At 36.8% G+C, this 21,219-nt stretch overlaps 1 pseudogene; it reads right to left on the bottom strand.

The window, feature by feature from the left end:
• Window positions 1–14,923: 14,923 nt before the first annotated feature.
• Window positions 14,924–15,576, bottom strand: LOC103086618 (GTP-binding nuclear protein Ran pseudogene; annotated as a pseudogene).
• Between the last annotated feature and the right edge of the window lie 5,643 nt (window positions 15,577–21,219).

Here is a 21,219-nt window from a genome sequence, read left to right as displayed (position 1 = left end):
TTTAAAATTAAAAAAAAAAATAAACCAAAACCAAACTTCAAGATTGAGGAATGCAAACATCATCCTGAAGTTATAGAAACTTCTAAAGGAAGAAACTTTTAGAAAATCATTTACTACTCTCAGTAATATGTGAGAAGATATAATCTGTATTAAATAGGAAGACAAAATAATAAAGAACAGTCTGATATGAAAAGGCAAGAAGATGAGATAAAAAAGGAGCTATATCAAGTGAAGATTTCCCCTCACATTAGAAATTCAACAGAATAAATACCACTTGAAGGGAATAAGGAATAAAATAATACTACAGAAAACTGAATGATTAATATAGATGAGAAATTTGAGAGGTCTTTTTACAATGTAAAGGAAAGGTCAAATAGAGAAAACAGTGAAGGTGACAATAAGCATAGACAATTAAAGAAGCAAGATCCTACCTCGGAAATATGCATGATCCTCAGGGAGAAATCAGGACACCAAGAATGAAAGCACTGATGAGAGACTTAGCAAAGTAAACTTTTTCTAAATCGGAAATATCTGAATGTATGCATATATAAGTGAATATGCAGACTAAAAGTGCCATCTTCCAAACAAAAATCACTAAAAGACATCACTATATCTATTCTTGACTGGACTTTCAAATTATAAGGAAAAAATTACTCTCCAGGAATTCAGGAAAATAAAAAGGGCAGCTACTTCTATTAAAAAATGAAAGTTTGATGGTAACAAATAATGGAGCAACAACCAACAAGCTTTTAATGTGAAGACTGTAGCTCAGTTGGGTTAGACCACATGATTGAGGGCAACAAAAATAAATGTTCATTGTAATAGGGCTTAAGAAACATTTTCATATTACCTTCCTTGAAAAAAATATTTAAAAGACATTCCATAAACTGAAAGATTAATAAAAATTAAAAATTCAAGGATGGATAGGTCATAATCTTGCCTTATTGTCTTGGGTCCCAAATTCTGCACTCTAGTTTTTAAAAGTCCTTTAGTGAAGACAAGAATCATCAATGAATGCTAAAATTAGTGAAAGTATGATGAAAAACAGTATGTTCACAAAGCCTCAAAACATCAACCCACAAAATAGATACTAATTACAAGGGGAAAAATAGTAACTTTACAGAACAGAAACCTGGCAGAGGCCAACATAACTGAATGATCAGTTATCATCACCAGTAATAAAACATATAGACATTATGTGTCTCCTAAGGTGATGCACTGAGAAAAGCCCATCACTTCTGTAGCAGTATTCTTGACAAATATGCATAAACTCAATCAAATCAGGAGAACACATCAGACTAATCCAAACTGAAGTATGTTCTATAAAATATCTGGCCAGTACCCTGCAAGTACCAAAGTCATAAAAGACAAAGAAAGACTAAGGAACAAAGGAGGTGACGGAGACATGGCAATTAGATATAATGTGGAATCCTGGGTTGATTCCCAGAACAGGAAAAGAACATTGGTAGGAAAACTAGTGAAATGCAAATAAAATCTGTAGATTAGTTAATAGCATCATATCAATGTTAATTTCCTGATTTTGACAATAGTACTATGGTTAGAGATGTTAACATTAGGAAAAACTGGGTGAAGAGTATTTGGAAACTCCCTGTACTATTTGTGCAACTTTTCTGCAAGTCTAAAGTTATATCAAGGACTTCCCTGGCAGTCCAGTGGTTAGGACTCCGTGCTTCTGCTGCAGGGGGCATGGGTTCGATCCCTGGCTGGGGAACTAAGATCCTGGATGCCATGTGATGCAGCCAAAAAAATAATAATAATAATAATTATATATATATATATCTCAAAATAAAAAGCTAAAAGAGAAAAAATATCACTCTGGGTGGTTAAAATGAAGTTCAAGTGTAGGATGAGAAGTGGGTTGTCGTCAGGCAGGTACAGAACAGAGGATTTTGCATATGTTACTTGGTGAATTGTTTACATTGTTCTTTTACATTTTTGTGAAGCCATTTTTATACAGTGTATACAATCCTAGTGGGGGGTTGAGGTGGGGAATGGTCCAAGTGGCCAAAGCAATTATTTCAACTTGGCCTTATCAAAATTTTGCAGCTTAGACTGCAACTATGTTTTTTTAAATTTCACAAGGAACATTCAAAAACATTCAGAGCAATTACATCTTGGTCAGAGAATGATGGGCAGCTTCTATTTTTTTTCCTTATACCTTTAAGTAATTTTCAAATGATTTACAATTAGCGTATTTTGCATATATAATCAGACCTAAATTATTTTTTTTAATTTCAACACAACTATACATATGCTATATGATCACATGGTTATACATTTTTGTAAAATTTCAAAAGTAGGATATTTATTTATCCTTATAAAATAATATTTATCCTATATAAAATAATATGTATTCCACAACTGGTTAGGACCACTTTCTTTTATGACTTGGACGTCTCTGTCACATGGTAGTGTTGGAGAGACAGCACCATTATTCAGATCTTCCTGAGTGGAAGCTGATTTAGCAATACATTTAATTTTGGTTTAATGGCCTATATTTCAGGGTTCATTCTAATATAATCTTGCTACTGCTGCCTATTATGGCATAAACATGGCTTCTAAGAAAACCCCTACTACCTGCTGTGCCAACCATTCAGCATTTGTACATAAAAGTGAAGGTTAGCAATTGTACTGAGACATGAACATATCTGTGATCTAACTTAGGAGGTCATAGATAGAGTAGGAAAAAGTTTAAAACGTATGGATCCAGATGCTAGCCTATGGAAAGGTGCTCCAAATCTTAAAGCCCACATATAAAAGAAAATTGTTAGAGGATGACTCAAGTTTAACAAAAGTTTAAAAAATTCACATCACATCGTCAACAAAAATTGTGAAGCTGAATGAAACTTTTGTAATAATAATGAAGAACTGTTCATTTATACTAGAGGGAAAAAATGTATAACCTTTTCTATTCTATTTCTTTTCTCTATTACAAAACCACTGTATGAATAGGTAATCAAAGTATGTAGCCAAAACAGTTTAAAAAGGTAGAAAAACAATATTATAGAATGGATCAGTTATTATAGAATGGATCAATATTATAGAATGTTATCTCTTTGGATTTTGTAATAGTTTTTAAATTTGTAATTTATTATGATTTTTTTCATCTGAATATGTTTAATTCCATCACTTATTTTATATTTGGAGTTTATATTATTTTTTTAAAAGAGCACCCTTTGCCCAATCTTATAAGCTCAGGCACCCCAAACTGGATCTGTAGGGGAATGTGCTGTCCCTCAGATACGTTTTTCTGATCACCTCTAAGGCTGCTTCCTTTCTCAAAGAGTGTTAAATAAGAGGTTGATACTTTTAATAGACTAACAAGGATTTAGCACTAGAGTTAATAATTCTGACAGAGTAAGGCAGAGAATGCTGCTTTCAGTAGAGTGGGAAAGAATAGGATGGAATCAAAAATATCAACTTGTGTGCCTCCTGTGCATGGATGGTTTTCTGCACATCAAAGACTGTGTCTATTTAAAAAAAAAATTAAGTTTTAATTTATTAATGTAAAAGTCCTAGTTCTCTTTAAGTCTAGTTGAATGTAAGCTTTAAGTTCACTTTCATTATTCTATCTATAAATACAGTGAATTTAACAACCATTTTAAGGAAGCTTTTGATTACCATTTAATCAGTTTGTACTGAACAAAATATCCTAAATAAGCAACACTATTTACAACTTAATTACATTTTTACAGACATTTTAAATTACTTTTGTAAGTGTAATATACTTGATTTCTTTTAAAGCACTTGGAATGCCTAACATAAAAAGTAAAATCTCTTTTATCTAGCTACTCTCCTAAATCTAAATAAGTTAATTTAAAAAATGTAGTGAATTCCAAATTCCCTTAAACATTGCAATATTGTTTACAAACTTGTTCTTGTCTCTCTTTTGCCCGAAAACTCAAGCCCAAAATAAATGATTTAATTACACTTTTCAAATTGGAATCACAAAGCTATTCTATCATATACACACATATAACAAATTGTCCATATATATAAATGATTTCTAAATTTAGCCCCAAATTATTATTTAATATTTGATATTTTTATCTCTGTATACTCAGTTCTAAGCCTTCCCAAGAGTTTTCCTATTCCAGGTAAATTGGAGTTGCCATCATCAGAACCTGAGATATTTACCAACCACAGACTTTCAGTCAGGATAAGAAACTTGGTGCGGTGGGCAGTCTTCAAAGATGGCTCCCTCAATGAACCATGCCTGTTGGAATCCACAGCCTTGTGTAGTCCCTCCCCTCAGAATCTGTGTCTTGCTTGTAACCAACAGAATGTGATGGAAAGGAAGTCTTGTTCCTCCCCTCTGAACATTCCTTCAGAATGTTCAGTCTGGGGACTTCCCCAGTGGTCCAGCAGATAGGACTCCATGCTCCCAATGCAGGGGGCCCGGGTTCGATCCCTGGTCAGGAAACTAGATCCCACATGCATGCTGCAACAAAGAGTTCACATGTCACAACTAAGGAGCCCCCCTGCTGAATGCTCATTCTGAAGGAAGTCAGCTGCTATGTAAAATGTTTAACAAACAAGTCCACCATGCTACAAGAAAGCCCAAACTAGCCACATGCAGATGCCATATGTGGATAGAGAGAGCTGTCTGGCCAGCTCTAGCTGTCCCAGTCCACAACCATTCATGTCATTCCAGTTGGGGCCCCAGATATTGTGCTTCTGAATCGAACCATCTCTGGGGAAACCATCTGAATACCTGACCTACACAACTGTGGAATATAAAAATAACAAGTTTCTTTTAAAGCCACTAAATCTTAGGATAATTTGTTACACTGCAATAGATAACTGGAACAAGATGACTGGGCCACTAGCACATGCTGAGCTCCTTTTTATGGTTTTTATAACATAGGATTCCAGGTTTATCTCTTTCAACTAGGATTCCATTATCCTGATTTATACTATCTCTTAAATTTTCAAATTTGATTTGAGTCAATTGGTGCCCAGCCTGAAGGTTATAGCAACTTCCTTCACATCTTGGTTGGATCTTGCTTTTTATTTACTTGTTTATTTTCTCTTTCTTATTATGGATGAAACTTTCAAAGAAATTAAATGACATCTGGTTGGATTCTACATCTCTTTCTTTGTCAGGCTCCAAGCAACAGCATTAAGGTCAGGCTAGTGAAAAGGAAACTTGTGCCTCTGACAGTGTATAGAATCCGCTAAGTGAGAAGCTCAGGGCAGATACTACTTCCCTGAGGTAGACAGCATTTAAAATCCCACTTATTGCTGCCAGGAGACCAGGCAGCTGGAGGGCTGCTCTGCTCAAAGGGTGCTAGAGCCAAAAGTGCTTAAAGACTTTAAGCTTGTTAAGGTTTGAAACCTACAGAATACATTATTAGCTTCAAAATATGTTGAGAAAGCGAAAATGCAAAAATATTTAACAGAATGTTCACAAATACATGTTAACTTCATTAAATGCTAAATTTGGTACTTATAGAAATTTCATTACATTTAAACACAATTTTATTAACTCAGGCTTTTTTTCACTTTACAAGAATTCCTGAGGGCCAAAATGTCAGTCCATCATAAAATAAATTACTCACACACAAAAAAAATCAAAAGTAAAAATATATTTTAAATAAAAAATTGTATTTAATGCAGATTAAGGGTACACTGTGTTATTACCATGATTCCACAAATAGGAGAATGAAGTCTCTCCTAGGTCATAACATGGCCTTGGGGAACTGGTCAGTTTGCGTAAAAAACTCAGGTAAATTTTACACATACAGTCACTATCCTTCCAGCCTGCTCCACTCTCCTTGGCTGTGTACTATTCTTTCACTATGTCTCTTACAGAAATAGATCCTAAATGATTCTGCCCCTAGGCAATTAATGTATTATTGCCATTTTCAGAAATAAGTCACAGGCAAATGAAATGATTTGCCTAAACTGTTCACAGCTAGTAAATAGAAAAGGGTCGAAGACTGGAACTCATGTCTCCTGACTTCAGCATTCTTTTTTCCCCTTATTTTTCCCTTCAAAGCTCCTTGTAACTTTCATTTTACTCGCACGCTGAAAGCCATTGTTAGTGTCAGGAAAGATACACCATGCAATTTTCCCATTCTTCTGGGACATGATTCTACACCAATTGACCAAGGAATCACTCCTAGGACTGCTTTGGGAAAAAAAAATGAATAAGAAAGTCTACACAGAGAAGGGAGAAAGGAGGAGTTTGAGTAAAGCAGCACAAATAATAACAAAAAACCCAAACCCAAACCCAAACTATTTCATAATGTTGTCTTGGGCCAGATCTCCTGCTACCATACATCTTAGATGTGGTTCAGGGCAGAGGCTGGAGTGTAGGAGCCAGAGTAGTTTTCTGTGATTGGATGATGGGGGTAGGAGACAAGAAGGAGAGAATATTAGAGACAGACTTGATTGTCTTTGGGAAACTTATGTTTTTCCTCCCTTTCAATCAAACCCAGTTCCAAGAAAACCATCTGCTCTTGGTCACTTGCACAATCCAAGTCAGTAAATGACCTCAAGAGGCATTGCATTTCAGCTGTCTTATTTTGGCTGCAAGAAATAGAAGTGAATTTTAGCTCACTTTTGCTAATCATGCAGGACTTCATGTTGTGTCTTTCTGTTTACTGACAGTCCTCTGCTTTCATGTTGACATTTGGCCTTAATTTTCCTTTCCATCATATGCTTTATTGTGAAAACATTTCTATTTTAAGGTGCATCAGAAGCCTTTGTTGTTATAAAGATTATAATTTATTAAGTTGGAAAATAATTATGCCCCCAGCAACTGAGAAAATTTTATTTTCCCTAAGGCACTTTCACCTCTTAAATCACACCATTTAGTCATATAGCCCTGGACTATTCCACCAACATAAGGGAGCCCATCTTGCCCTCACTACCCCCAAAGAGGTTGCAGAAGCCCCTCATCCATGGAGAGTCTTTTCTGGAGCACTAAGCAAGGGACAAAACACCCATGTGGTCTATATGCTTGGAAACATAGAGAAAATCAAGCCAAGAAGGAGCAGAATAAAAATAACCCTTCAAAGAGTTTAAACATAAAAAAAGTCTTCTACTTTTCAATATTTTGACAGGGAAAAGTGAAATAATCCCAAATAGCAAAAAGTTGATTTATTTTGCCTTCATGCTAATTCTATGATGGTTCTATGCTCTCTTTATTCCCTACTTCCTGTTGGGAGTGTCCCTTTAGTTTCCCCACCCAGCCGGTAAAGGTCATGGAGGCAACTCACCCACATTCCTGCAGGAGATCCTCTCTAGTCCACTGGAAGAGCATCCAGAGCAGCTTCCTAAGCTTAACCGTGTGACTCTCTGCCTTGAGTGTGCCTTCCATCTGGAGGCCATTGTGACTGGATAAGTGCTGAGTCTTTCCCAGTCAGGAGAGCAGGCCTACCAATTCCTGTTGCCCCACAGTAACCTGTAAGTCTCCCAATCCTTCACTGCCCTGCAATAATCCCATCCAACACGCTTGTGTCAGATAGAAACCAGAGCTGTCAGGAAACTCTCATTTGTTGTGTTCTTGGTGAAGATGATATGTGAATAGGATAATGAAGAGACCACTAAGCAATTCTCATAGAAGAGCGTGGACCTCTTTAAAAATCTTATTGTTTGTCACTCTAGTCTCTTCTGACCTATTTCCTCCTTGCTTCAGACTTAGCTGAGAAGAAACACAGCTGGTTGTCATTATTTTCTCCACCAGTACTCTTCACATAATTGAAAACAACTGCTTCAGACTTCCCTTTCTCAGATGAAATAATGCCAAATCCATGAGTATTTCCTCCATGTTCCATTTTCTTTGTGTGTGTGTGTGTGTGTGTGAGAGAGAGAGAGACAGAGAGAGAGAGAGACAGAGACAGAGAGACAGAGACAGACTAAGCAAATTCTGAACAAATCAATTAGAAAAATATCTCTGGGAAGTGTGAAGGTGAGCTTGTATTAAGTGAGCTTGGTAAGAATGATGGACTGAGAAATTTGATGTTTATGATGGAATCAGAGATAAGTCATAGAAGCACTTTATACAGTACAGTCTTTTTATTTTTATTAGTCATCCATTTTATACACATTAATGTATACATGTCAATCCCAATCTCCCAGTTCATCACACCACCACTATCACCCCTTGCTGCTTTCCACCCTTAGTGTCCATACGTCTGTTCTCTACATCTGTGTCTCAATTTCTGCTCTGCAAACCGGTTCATCTGTACTGTTTTATAGGTTCCACATATATGTGTTAATATCCGATATTTGTTTTTCTCTTTCTGACTTACTTCACTCTGCATGACAGTCTCTGGATGCATCCACGTCTCTACAAATGACCCAATTTCATTCCTTTTTATGGCTGAGTAATATTCCATTGTATATATGTACCACATCTTCTTTATCCATTCATCTGTTGATGGGCATTTAGGTTGCCTCCATGACCTGGCTATTGTAAATAGTGCTGCAATGAACAATGGGGTGCATGTGTCCTTTTGAATTATGGTTTTCTCTGGGTATATGCCCAGTAGTGGGATTGCTGGGTCATATGGTAATTCTATTCTTAGTTCTTTAAGCAACCTCCATACTGTTCTCCATAGTGGCTGTCTCAATTTACATTCCCACCAACAGTGCAAGAGGGTTCCCTTTTCTCCACACCCTCTCCAGGATTTGTTGTTTGTAGATTTTCTGATGATGCCCATTCTAACTGGTGTGAGGTGACACCTCATCGTAGTTTTGATTTGCATTTCTCTAATAATTAGTGATGTTGAGCAGCTTTTCATGTGCTTCATGGCCATCTGTATGTCTTCTATGGAGAAATGTTTATTTAGGTCTTCTGCTCATTTTTGGATTGGGGTGTTTGTTTTTTTAATATTGAGTTGTATGAGCTGTTTATATATTTTGGAGATTAATCCTTTGTCCCATGGTTTATTTGCAAATATTTTCTCCCATTCTGAGGGCTACCTTTTCATCTTGTTTATGGTTTCCTTTGCTGTGCAAAAGCTTTTAAGTTTCATTAGGTCCCATTTGTTTATTTTTGTTTTTATTTCCATTACTCTAGGAGGTGAATCAAAAAAGATCTTGCTGTGATTTATGTCAAAGAGTGTTCTTCCTATGTTTTCCTCTAAGACTTTTATAGTGCTCGGTCTTACATTTAGGTCTCTAATCCATTTTGAGTTTATTTTTGTGTATGGTGTTAGGGAGTGTTCTAATTTCATTCTTTTACAGGTAGCTGTCCAGTTTTCCCAGCATCACTTATTGAAGAGACTATCTTTTCTCCATTGTATAGCCTTGCCTCCTTTGTCGTAGATTAGTTGACCATAGATGCGTGGGTTTATCTCTGGGCTTTCTATCCTGTTCCATTGATCTATATTTCTGTTTTTGTGCCAGTACCATATTGTCTTGATTACTGTAGCTTTGTAGTAATGTCTGAAGTCAGGTACTCTGATTCCTCCAGCTCCATATTTTTCCCTCAAGACTGCTTTGGCTATTCAGAAGACCAACCGCTTTTTAAATCCTCTTAACATGGTTCAAGTTTCCTGCCTTGACCAATTTAATGAGTTGATTAACTGGGCCTTTATACTTAACTCAATAAAAAACTAAGCAGATGTAAGTAAAAAAAATTACTTGTAGCTTTATATCTTAATAACTGGCACAGTTTTTCCTCAGACATTATTCTTATTCTTTTTCAGAGTCCTTATCTATTTTTCATGTGGCAGGTGGATTCTTAACCACTGTGCCACCAGGGAAGTCCCTGAGTCATTTGATTTTAATAAGTGAGTTTGTATCAAACATTTGCATTTCCTGAAGTTACAACATGAAGATAGACTTCTAGTTAGTTAAACAAATGTTTCTGTAAAATATTCAAACTTTTACAGTGTGGAAAGTATGACACATCAGTTCTAAAATTTTTACCCAAGAGTATTAAAGAACAATATTGATGTATTTGAATACAAAAATTCTGAGGCATATTCCTGTTCAGTTTTCTCATGTTTAGAACAAAGCTAAATGTTTAAAGCATCTCTTAAATTAGCTGTGAAAATATCTGACATAGACATACTTGATAGCATATATATTTATATTGATAGATTTAATTTCTGATGTATTTTAAATTCCACAATATTCATTTTAAAAAAATCAAAATATAACATGAATTTGGCTTAAAACTCAATTCTCTGCCCCAGAGGCAACCACTTCGAATCATTTCTTTTTTCTTTCTTTTTTTTTTAGGGTAAGAAGTGGTTTTATTTAGAGAGAAATACACTCCACAGAGTAAGGGCCATCTCAGAAGGTGAGAGGCCTGAATCATTTCTATCTTTAGTTTTAAAAATTTTTCAACTTTCTAAACAATAACTTTACTCACCTATTTCTTTACTAATTTTAGACATTATCAGTCAATAATGTGACAGATGAGGGTTTTGTTCATTTACACACACATCATTATTCCCACTCTTTACTCCCAATACCATTATTCCACTGTATTTAGGCTTTCTATTGGTTACTTTTTTTACTCTTATTAAAGTACTTAAATCTCTTGACTAAGTTGTTTGTTGCTGTACAACAAATTATACTAAAAGTTAGTGACTTACAACAGCAATAAATGCTTATTACCTCAGTTTCTGTGGGTAGGAATTTGGAAGCAAATTAGCTCTGTGTGTGGTCCTGGCTCATGAGATTTTAGTCAAGTCATCAGCTGGAGCTGCAGTCATCTGAGAACTTGACTGGGGCTGAAGAATTTGCTTCCCAACGGCTCACTCACATGGATGTTGAGTTGGTGCTGACTGTTGGTGTTGACTTTGTTCCTTGCCATCTGTACTCCACAGGGCAACTTAAGTTCTTCACTACCAGACATTGGCTGCCCCCAGAGCAAGTGTTCCAAGAAAGAGCCAGGTGAAAGCTTCCATGTGCTTTATGGCCTAGCCTCAAAAGTCACACACCATCATTTCTGTAACAGTCTCTGGATTATACAGCTTGCGTGAGGGGACTACACAAGGTCAAAGATAACAGAAATGGGGTCATCTTCCTTCTGGCCTCCGTGATTCACATCTAACCCCACCCCACCGCCCAAAAAAAATACACTTACCTCTTCTCAAGATGTCACACGAGTCTTATCCTTTATAGCTTCTACTGAAAGTCTGGGACCTTGCCATCTAAATTAGTGTAAGTGTAGGTGTGATTACTTGAGTATAGGTACTGTACAGATCCTGTTAACCTGAACACCTGTAAACTAAAGAGACGTGTTATCTGCCCCACATGTTGAACATACAGTAGTGGGACAGACACAGGATAAACCATTATAGACAGTTCCATTTAAAAGTGGAGTAAAAGTGATCACTTGTCCATATCAATTCTGAAATCCAGTTGGAATTTTCTTGATTGGAAAGTTTCTTGACTAAGTCTTACTCCTTTCCTGGAATAGTTCTCATATCTCTGCCTTCTGGACTACTGTTGCCATCCTTTGAGTTACCCTACCTTTTCTATGAACAGTTGCCTATGTTTGCTTGCTTCCTGCCTGTAAGTTTGTGGGTCCAGTGCTTCTTTCTTTTCATATGTTTCTGTCCCTTTCAGTCCAAGCTAGCACTATTTCTTCCAGTATAATTTTCTTTGGGGGGATTTACTCCATTAAACAGAAATGCACACATAGGGTTTCTTTATGATAACCCCTTCATCTTGATCTTCAGCTAAGACTGTTGAGAAAGAGCACCCTTAAGCTTCTTAGAAAGCTCTATGGTTCTTAGATCTTTTTGAGGTATTAACAAAAGACTTTATAGCCACACCCTTGACTTCACCTTTTTCCTGACACTATTTCCTGACAGTGCCCAGGATTTTATATTCTACTAAAAGCCATATCTTAATTTTAGTGTTGTTTCCTACCTGGAGAGACTGGAAAAATTTTTACAGGTGGCTTCATCAAATCCTGGCTTCTTACTGTATAAAAATTATTTCTCCAGCTTATCTCTTTCCTCTTGTGTTTCAATATAGGCTGCAAGAAGAAACCAGGTGGCATCATCCACCCACCTGTGTGGAGATCTTCACTAGGTCACCCAGTTCCTTAGGGTACATTTTTTATTTTCCATGTTACTTCAGGCAGCGGTATTGCTACGTTCTGTCTCTACATAACAAGGATTCCCTTTCTCTGGTATTCAGTTACATTTTTCTTTGTTTTATTTAACCTCTCACCAGCAGCCTCCTCTAAGGCCATCCAGGTTCTACGAAAAGTCACTTCAAGGCACTTTAGGTTTTCACTAACACTTTTTTTTTTCAGCTTCCACCCACTTCCCAGTTCCCAAGCCACTCCCACATTTCAGTTTTTGTTATAACATCACTCCACTTCTAGTACTAAAATCTGTGTCAGTTATCTATTGTTGCTTAAATAATCACTCTAAAACTTAGCTGTTTAAAATAGCGATAAACATTTTTTATCTTAGACAGTTTCTTTGGATCAGAATTTAGGAGAGGATTAGCTAGGTGGTTCTGATATAGGTTCTCTCATGAAGTTGCAGATGAGATGCTAACCAGGGCTGTCGTCATGCAAAGGCGTCCACTTCCAAGAACGGTTCACTCACATGGATTGCAAGTTGGTACTAGCAGTGGGCAGGAAGCCTCAGATCCTCATCACATAGACATCCACAAGACTATACCAGTGTCCTCATTACCTGGCATACACCAGGAGCAAGTGATCCAAGAGAGAAATCCCCATGGAAACTACAGTGTCTTATAGAACTAGCTTTGGAATCACACACCATCATTTCTGCAAGATCTTCCTGGTCATACATTTATATCAGTCATACTAAATATAGGAAAGGACCATACAAGGACATGAGTACCAAGTCTCAGGGATCACTGGTTGCCAGTTTTGAGGCTGGGTACTGCACCTCTCTTTCTTACTCATAATGTACAAGCTGCATCTAGATTGCCAGTTAGTAAAATAAAGATACTAGCTCCTCTAGTATACTTGCCCCTCATATCCCTACCACTACCAACCCTTCCCACCATCCAACTGTTGCCAGCTGTCATTTACTTATTTATTTATTGCTAAAGTTAAGAACATTTATATTCTATTCTGAAACTATAATTCATATCTATGCTTTGTCTGTTAATTCTAGAAACTAAAATCAGTAAATAGCATTTATATTCTTATAGCTTTATAAATAATATAAAGAGCCAAGTAGTGAGCAATGATATTGCTTCTTTCCTTTTTGTTCCAAAGTCGAATTCCTATGCCATATAAAGAATAATGTTTAAATTAATTATATTTCCTTCTAATTCAACAGTTGCTCAAATTTATTTATTATGCCATTTTAAATTTCTTTTCTATTTAAACCACGCCCTTCTGTTCAATTTTTATTTCCCTAGGATACATGTATTTTTTTTTTTTTTTTTTTCCTTGCGTTATGCGGGCCTCTCACTGTTGTGGCCTCTCCCATTTGCGGAGCACAGGCTCCGGACGCGCAGGCTCAGTGGCCATGGCTCACGGGCCCAGCCGCTCCGCGGCATGTGGGATCTTCCCGAAACGGGGCACGAACCCGCGTCTCCTGCATCGGCAGGCGGACTCTCAAGCACTGCGCCACCAGGGAAGCCCGGATACATGTATTTTTATCATTGGTAGAAGAAACCTATGCCTTCTAAATACCTCCTAGTCCTTACCTTTTCTATCTATTAATTATCTACTAAGTCAGTCTGATTTTTTTTTTTAATTTGACCACACCATGCAGCTTGTGGTATCTTATTTCCCCAAACAGGGGTTGAACCTGTGCCCTCAGCAGTGAAAGCACAGAGCCTTAACCACTGGACTGCCTGGACTGCCAGGGAATTCCCAGTCTGATTTTTCTATTGCTATGGATATATCTATTCAGTGCTTTCAGCCTCATAGGACAAAAAACACAACTCAAACTGGCCTAAATAATAACTGAAAATCCAAGATAAGATGGATTTCAGAGTTGGTTGATCTGGTTGCCTCATGAATGGAAGGTAGCTACCTTCACTTGGGGGTACCTACTTCCTCATTCATGACTAGTGGAGACAGAGAGTTACTACCAGAAAGCTTTCCAGTATAGTAAGAGGAAACATTCTCAGATCACCCTCACAAATCTTTCCTGCTGCTTCAATGATAATTCTTGAGTCTGTCACTCAGGAGGAGATTTACTCTGATTGGCATATGCCAATAAGAGTCTGTTCCTAATGCTGGAGGTGAGGCCATTGTCCTCTAAATCATATGAGCTAAATGGAAATCTAGAAACTTGAATAACAGGTTTCTCTTAGCAAAATAGAGGGATTTGTGAATTCTGGGTAGGCAACTAACTATACATTTTTAAAAGGGTGGCTTTTTAGGTTTGGGGGTTTTACAATGATGTTTTAGAGTATAGTTCTTTTTCCTTTATCTTACTTGGCATGCAACAGTCTATTTCAGTTTGAAGTCTTGTGTTTTCTTTCAGCTACAAAATTTTTCATATGTTATTTCTTTGATAATTTCTCTTCCATGATTTTTCTCTGTCTAGTCTTTAGGTCAGTTATCTCATTTGTCTTTGTGAAGTAATGACAGCCTCTACTGAATCCCAAGTTGTTTGTTTGTTTTTAAATATTTCAGATACAACTTGATTCTGATTCTAAATGAAAAAGAATGGAAATGACAGTAACAAACAAGATTTCACTACTGAATATTGTGATGTGACTGTAGCAATCTTATATGTGAAACTCAAGAAGGAAACAGCTGTGTTCCAAAACAGCTAAATACGCAGGTCCAAAAAAATGAAGACATTTTGTTTAACTGCCACATTCACTCCAAAGCCCATTAATCTCCTTCAGCAACCCAAAGATTAAGCACACGTTTTGCTTAGCTATATAAAAAAGTGGCAAACATGCTGCACCACTGACATCACAGGACAGTTGCCTATAAACTAGACTTCTGATGCTGGGCTTCAGCTTCATTTTCTCACAGGTGATCATCTTCATCCAAGAGAGCAGTTGTCTGAAAAACCTCCAGCTCATGCTCACACTGCACTGCCAAGGCTGGGTCCGTGACCACCTCTGGTGGGTCAAGAGCAGGCATGGCAATGAACTCCAAGTTAGGGTCTTTGATCAGTTTCAGAAGAAGTGCTTTTCAAAGTTGTAGTTACTTTTGGCGGAAATGTCATAGTGCTGAGGATTCTTCTTTTGGTGGAAGACAATTGATTATGCTTTAACTTTTCTGTCCCTAACATCCATTTTGTTGTCACACAACACAGTAGGGATGGTTTCACATACTCATACCAGATCTCTATGCCCATGAGGCACATTCTTGTAACTTTTTTTTTTTCTTGTAACTCTTGATGTTACATCAAACATTATGATGATACACTGAGCTTGGATATAATAGCCATCTCTCAGTCTACCAAATTTCTCCTGGCCAGCTGTATTCCATGCATTAAACTTAATAAGTCTTCTGTTGGTATGGAACACAATGGGATGGTCCTCAACACCCAAGGTAGCTACATACTTCTCAAATTCACCAGTGAGATGACATTCCTCAAATGTAGTTTTTCCAGTACATCCATCACCAACCAGTACATGTTTGAACTGAACTTGGGGTTCTCCTTGGGCAGCCATCCTGATGTTACTTCCAGAAGCGTCTCCACACCCATCTGACTGAGGGCTCTGAATCCCAAGTTTTGATCCTTAGTTTCAATAAATATATTCATCTTTTCATTAACTTATTCATTGAATTATTTATTGAAACTTTATTAAATATTATAAAACAGGCACTGAGCTATGTGGTAAAGATACAAATATAAGTAAGATATTTTCCCTGCTCTTAAAGGACACCTGTCTAGTGGGGAAGGTACACTGATGTATACAGTGCTGTAGTTGAAATATGTGCAGAATAGAATTGCAGTCCAAAGAGGAAATAGACTATTTAATTGGATAGCAGACAGAAAAGACTTCATAAAGAAGGTAATACTTAAGCTGCATCTTGAAAGATGAGAAAATACTCACCAGGTCAGTGGTAGGCAAGGAGTCAGGGCTTTCCAAGCAGGAGAAGCAAAGTAGCATGATGTTCTCAGAGACATTTCAAGAAGTTTGAAAGGGATTGATTGTAGAACTGTGGTATAGAATGAGAAGGGAGAAGTAAGTAGGACCCAAATCATGGAGGACCTTATATACCAGACCACAGAGTTTGGACTTTACCCTGTAGGTAAAAGTGTTTTAATTAGCAGAGTGACATGGTCATAATTATGTGCTCAGATGTACCACACTTGTTATGATGCAGAAAGTAGATGGAGACATTAGAGCCTGGGAAACCAGTTACATTGCTATCATTACATATCAAGTGAGGGATGATGATTACATGATCTTATAGATCAGAATATGTCACCCCAAAATATTTCACTCTGGCATAATGATTATTTTGAGGTGAAAGCAATTGAGAAAAAGAGCACAGGACAAGCCCTCTACCTTCCTACTATGCACCTGAAAGCAAGATAACAAATTCCCTTTGTGAAGATGTCCTCTTTCCCCTTTATATACCAGGCAGAGAATAGCAATCTTATCACCAGAGATGAGATGGCACTGAGAGTCTACTAACTTGTCATTATCCACTTTTAGCTTCCCATATATTTGCCTTTCTACAATTTGCCACCCCTAGAAGCTTAAAGTTCCATTTCTTCATCTTGTCCCTTCTCTTTAAGTGTATCCTCCTTCATTCAAATGATACCAAATCCTCCAAGACTAGCCATTTCTTTGGAATTATTCTCTTCTTTCTATGAAGACCGCTACACCCTGCTCCATGCCACATAAAAATTTTATCATCAGATAAATGTGTATGCCTTTTTTGCTGTTACTCTTTCACTTGTCAGTTTATTTCATACATCCAGCTGCAGAATCTAAGAGAGTAGAGGAGAAATTTCTTCCCCTCCAGTCTGAAGTCATAGGCAAAAGGATGAAGAAATATGAATGATGTGATAGAGGTTGCATTAATGAAGCTTGACTAGATGTGAATGAGGGGATAGAGTAAAGTACTACCCAGAGTGACACTCGAGTTCCTGGATGGGTAAATAGCTGGGCATTGATGCCATCCACCGAAGTATCAAACATGGCAGGAAGAGCAACAAAACACTTCGAGAGAAGATAATGTGGTTTTCATACCGGACAGGGTTCTTGGCCTTCCCCAATAAATAGATATTGACTATTGCCAGAAAAGAAATTCAGGCAAGTTTTATTGAGACCCCTGCTGTAGCAGTGGGGAGAGAAAAAAAGTGACAGGTTCTTGCTCTTTCCCCGAGACATAGCAAGCTCTTTCCTAATATGGGGTGTGGGTAGGGGTGTGTCCAGGAGTAGGGCTGGAGAGGCAGCTTAGGTGTTTTCCCACCCTCTTTATTTTTTCAACATCTTTATTGTAGAATAATTGTTTTACAATGGTGTGTTAGTTTTTGCTTTATAACAAAGTGAATCAGCTACACATATACATATATCTCCATATCTCCTCCCTCTTGCATCTCCCTCCCATCTTCCCTATTCCACCCCACTAGGTGGTCACAAAGCACCAGATGATCTCCCTGTGCTATGCAGCTGCTTCCCACTAGCTATCTATTTTACATTTGGTAGTGTATATATGTCAATGCCACTCTCTCACTTCATCCCAGCTTACCCTTCCCACTCCCCCAGTCCTCAAGTCCATTCTCTACGTCTGCATATTTATTCCTGTCCTGCCCGTATGTTCTTCAGAACAATTTATCTATTTGTTTATTTATTTACTTAGACTCCATATCTATGTGTTAGCATACGGTAGTTGTTTTTCTCTTTCTGACTTACTTCACTCTGTATGACAGATTCTAGGTCCACCCAGCTAACTACAAATAACTCAATTGCATTTCTTTTTATGGCTGAGTAAATTCCATTGTAAATAGAGCTGCAATGAACATTGTGGTACATGAATCTTTTTGAATTTTGTGTTTTTCAGGTTATATGCCCAGTAGTGAGATTGCTGGGTCGTATGGTGGCTCTATTTTTAGTATTTTAAGGAACCTCCATACTGTTCTCCATAGTGGCTGTATCTATTAACATTCCCACCAGCAGTGTAAGAGCGTTCCCTTTTTCCAGATCCTCTCCAGCATTTATTGTCTGTAGATTTTCTGATGATGGCAATTCTGACTGGTGTGAGGTGATACCTCATTGGAGTTTTGATTTGCATTTCTTTAATTATTAGTGATGTTGAGATCCTTTCATGTGTTTGTTGGCCATCTGTATATCTGCTTTGGAGAAATGCCTATTTAGGTCTTCTGCCCATTTCTGGATTGGGCTGTTTGTTTTTATGATATTGAGCTGCATGAGCTGCTGGTAAATTTTGGAGATTTAATCCTTTGTCAGTTGCTTCATTTGCAAATATTTTCTCCCATTCTGGGGGTTGTCTTTCCCCTTGTTTATGGTTTCCTTTGCTGTGCAAAAGCTTTTACATTTCATTAGGTCCCATTTGTATATTTTTGTTTTTATTTCCATTTCTCTAGGAGGTGGGTCAAAAAGGATCTTGCTGTGATTTATGTCATAGAGTGTTCTGCCTATGTTTTCCTTTAAGAGTTTTAGAGTGTCTGGCCATACATTTTGGTCTTCAATCCATTTTGAGTTTATTTTTGTGTATGGTGTTAGAGAGTGTTCTAATTTCTTTTTTTTTGTATGTAGCTATCCAGTTTTCCCAGCACCACTTATTAAAGAGGCTGTCTTTTCTCCTTTGTATATTCTTGCCTCCTTTATAAAAAATAAACTGACCATATGTGCATGGGTTTATCTCTAGACTTTCTATCCTGTTCCATTGATCTATATTTATGTTTTTGTGCCAGTACCATACTGTCTTGATTACTGTAGCTTTGTAGTATAGTCTGAAGTCAGGGAGCCTGATTCCTCCAGCTCCGTCTTTCTTTCTCAAGATTGCTTTGGCCATTCAGGGTCTTTTGTGTCTCCATACAAATTTTAAGCTTTTTTGTTCTAGTTCTGTAAAAAGTGCCAATGATAATTTGATAGGAATTGCATTGAATCTGTAGATTGCTTTGTGTAGTATAGTCATTTTCACAATATTGATTCTTCCAATCCAAGAACATGGTATATCTCTCCATCTGTTTGTATCATCTTTAATTTCTTTCATCAGTGTCTTATAGTTTTCTGCAGACAGGTCTTTTTTCTCCTTAGGTAGGTTTATTCCTACGTATTTTATTATTTTTGTTGCATTGGTAAACGGGAGTGTTTCCTTAATTTTTCTTTCAGATTTTTCATCATTAGTGTATAGGAATGAAAGATATTTCTGTGCATTAATTTTGTATCCTGTTACTTTACCAGATTCATTGATTAGCTCTAGTAGTTTTCTGGTAGCATCATTAGAATTCTCTATGTATAGTAACATGTCATCTGCAAACAGTGACAGCTTTACTTCTCTTCTGATTTGGATTCATTTTATTTCTTTTTCTTCTCTGATTGCTGAGGCTAAAACTTGCCAAACTATGTTGAATAATAGTGTTGAGAGTGGACAACCTTGTCTTGTTCCTGATCTTAGAGGAAATGGTTTCAGTTTTTCACCATTGAGAATGATGTTGGCTGTGGGTTTGTCATATATGGCTTTATTATGTTGAGGTAAGTTCCCTCTATGCCTACTTTCTGGAGGATTTTTACCATAAATCGGTGTTGAATTTTGTCAAAAGCTTTCTCTGCATCTATTGGAATGATCATATGGTTTTTCTCCTTCAATTTGTTAATATGGTGTATAACATTGATTGGTTTGCACATACTGAAGAATCCTTGCATTTCTGGAATAAACCCCACTTGATTATAGCATATGATCCTTTTATTGTGCTGTTGGATTCTGTTTGCTAGTATTTTGCTGAGGATTTTTGCATGTATGTTCATCAGTGATATTGGCCTGTAGTTTTCTTTCTTTGTGACATCTTTGTGTGGTTTTGGTATCAGGGTGCTGGTGGCCTCATAGAATGAGTTTGGGATTGTTCCTCTCTCTGCTATATTTTGGAAGAGTTTGAGAAGGATAGGTGTTAGCTCTTCTCTAAATGTTTGATAGAATTCACCTGTGAAGCCATCTGGTCCTGGGATTTTCTTTGTTAGAAGATTTTTAATCACAGTCTCAATTTCAGTGCTTGTGATTGGTCTGTTTATATTTTCTATTTCTTCCTGGTTCAGTCTTGGAAAGTTATAGTTTTCTAAGAATTTGTCCATTTCTTCCAAGTTGTCCATTTTATTGGCATATAGCTGCTCGTAGTAATCTCTCATAATCCTTTGTATTTCTGAAGTGTCAGTTCCTATTCCTCCTTTTTCATTTCTAATTCTATGGATTTGAGTCTTCTCCCTTTTTTTCTTGATGAGTCTGGCTAATGGTTTATCAATTTTGTTTATCTTCTCAAAGAACCAGCTTTTGGTTTTATTGATCTATGCTATTGTTTCCTTCATTTCTTTTTCATTTATTTCTGATCTGATCTTTATGATTTCTTTCCTTCTGCTAACTTTGGGGTATTTTTGTTCTTCTTTCTCTAATTTCTTTAGGTGTAATGTTAGGTTGTTTTTTTCAGATGTTTCTTGTTTCTTGAGGTAGGATTGTATTGCTATAAAGTTGCTCTTAGAACTGCTTTTGCTGCATCCCATAGGTTTTGGGTTGCTGTGTTTTCATTGTCATTTGTTTCTAGGTATTTTTTGATTTCCTCTTTTATTTCTACAATGATCTCTTGGTTATTTAGTAACATATTGTTTAGCCTACATGTGTTTGTGATTTTCACATTTCTTTTCCAAGTAATTAATTTCTAATCTCATAGCGTTGTGGTCAGAAAAGATGCTTGATATGATTTCAATTTTCTTAAATTTACTGAGGCTTGATTTGTGACCCAAAATGTGATCTATCCTGGAGAATGTTCTGTGTACACTTGAGAAGAAGATGTAATCTGCTGTTTTTAGATTGAAAGTCCTATATATATTAATTAAATCTTGTCATTTAAATCTTGTGTTTCCTTATTAATTTTCTGTTTGAATGATCTGTCCATTGGTGTAAATGACATGTTAAAGTCACCCACTATTATTGTCTTACTCTTGATTTCTTCTTTTATAGCTGTTAGCAGTTGCCTTATGTATTGATATGCTCCTATGTTGGGTGCATATATATTTATAATTGTTATATCTTCTTCTTGGATTGATCCCTTGATCATTATGTACTGTTCTTCCTTGTCTCTTATAACATTCTTTATTTTAAAGTCTATTTTATCTGATATG

This window comes from Lipotes vexillifer, unplaced genomic scaffold (genome assembly GCF_000442215.2).
Source record: "Lipotes vexillifer unplaced genomic scaffold, Lipotes_vexillifer_v1.1 scaffold913, whole genome shotgun sequence".
In the NCBI taxonomy this organism is placed as follows: Eukaryota; Metazoa; Chordata; class Mammalia; order Artiodactyla; family Lipotidae; genus Lipotes; species Lipotes vexillifer.
The sequence above is the reverse complement of the archived record's forward strand: the minus strand, read 5'-3'. Positions and strand labels throughout refer to the sequence as shown.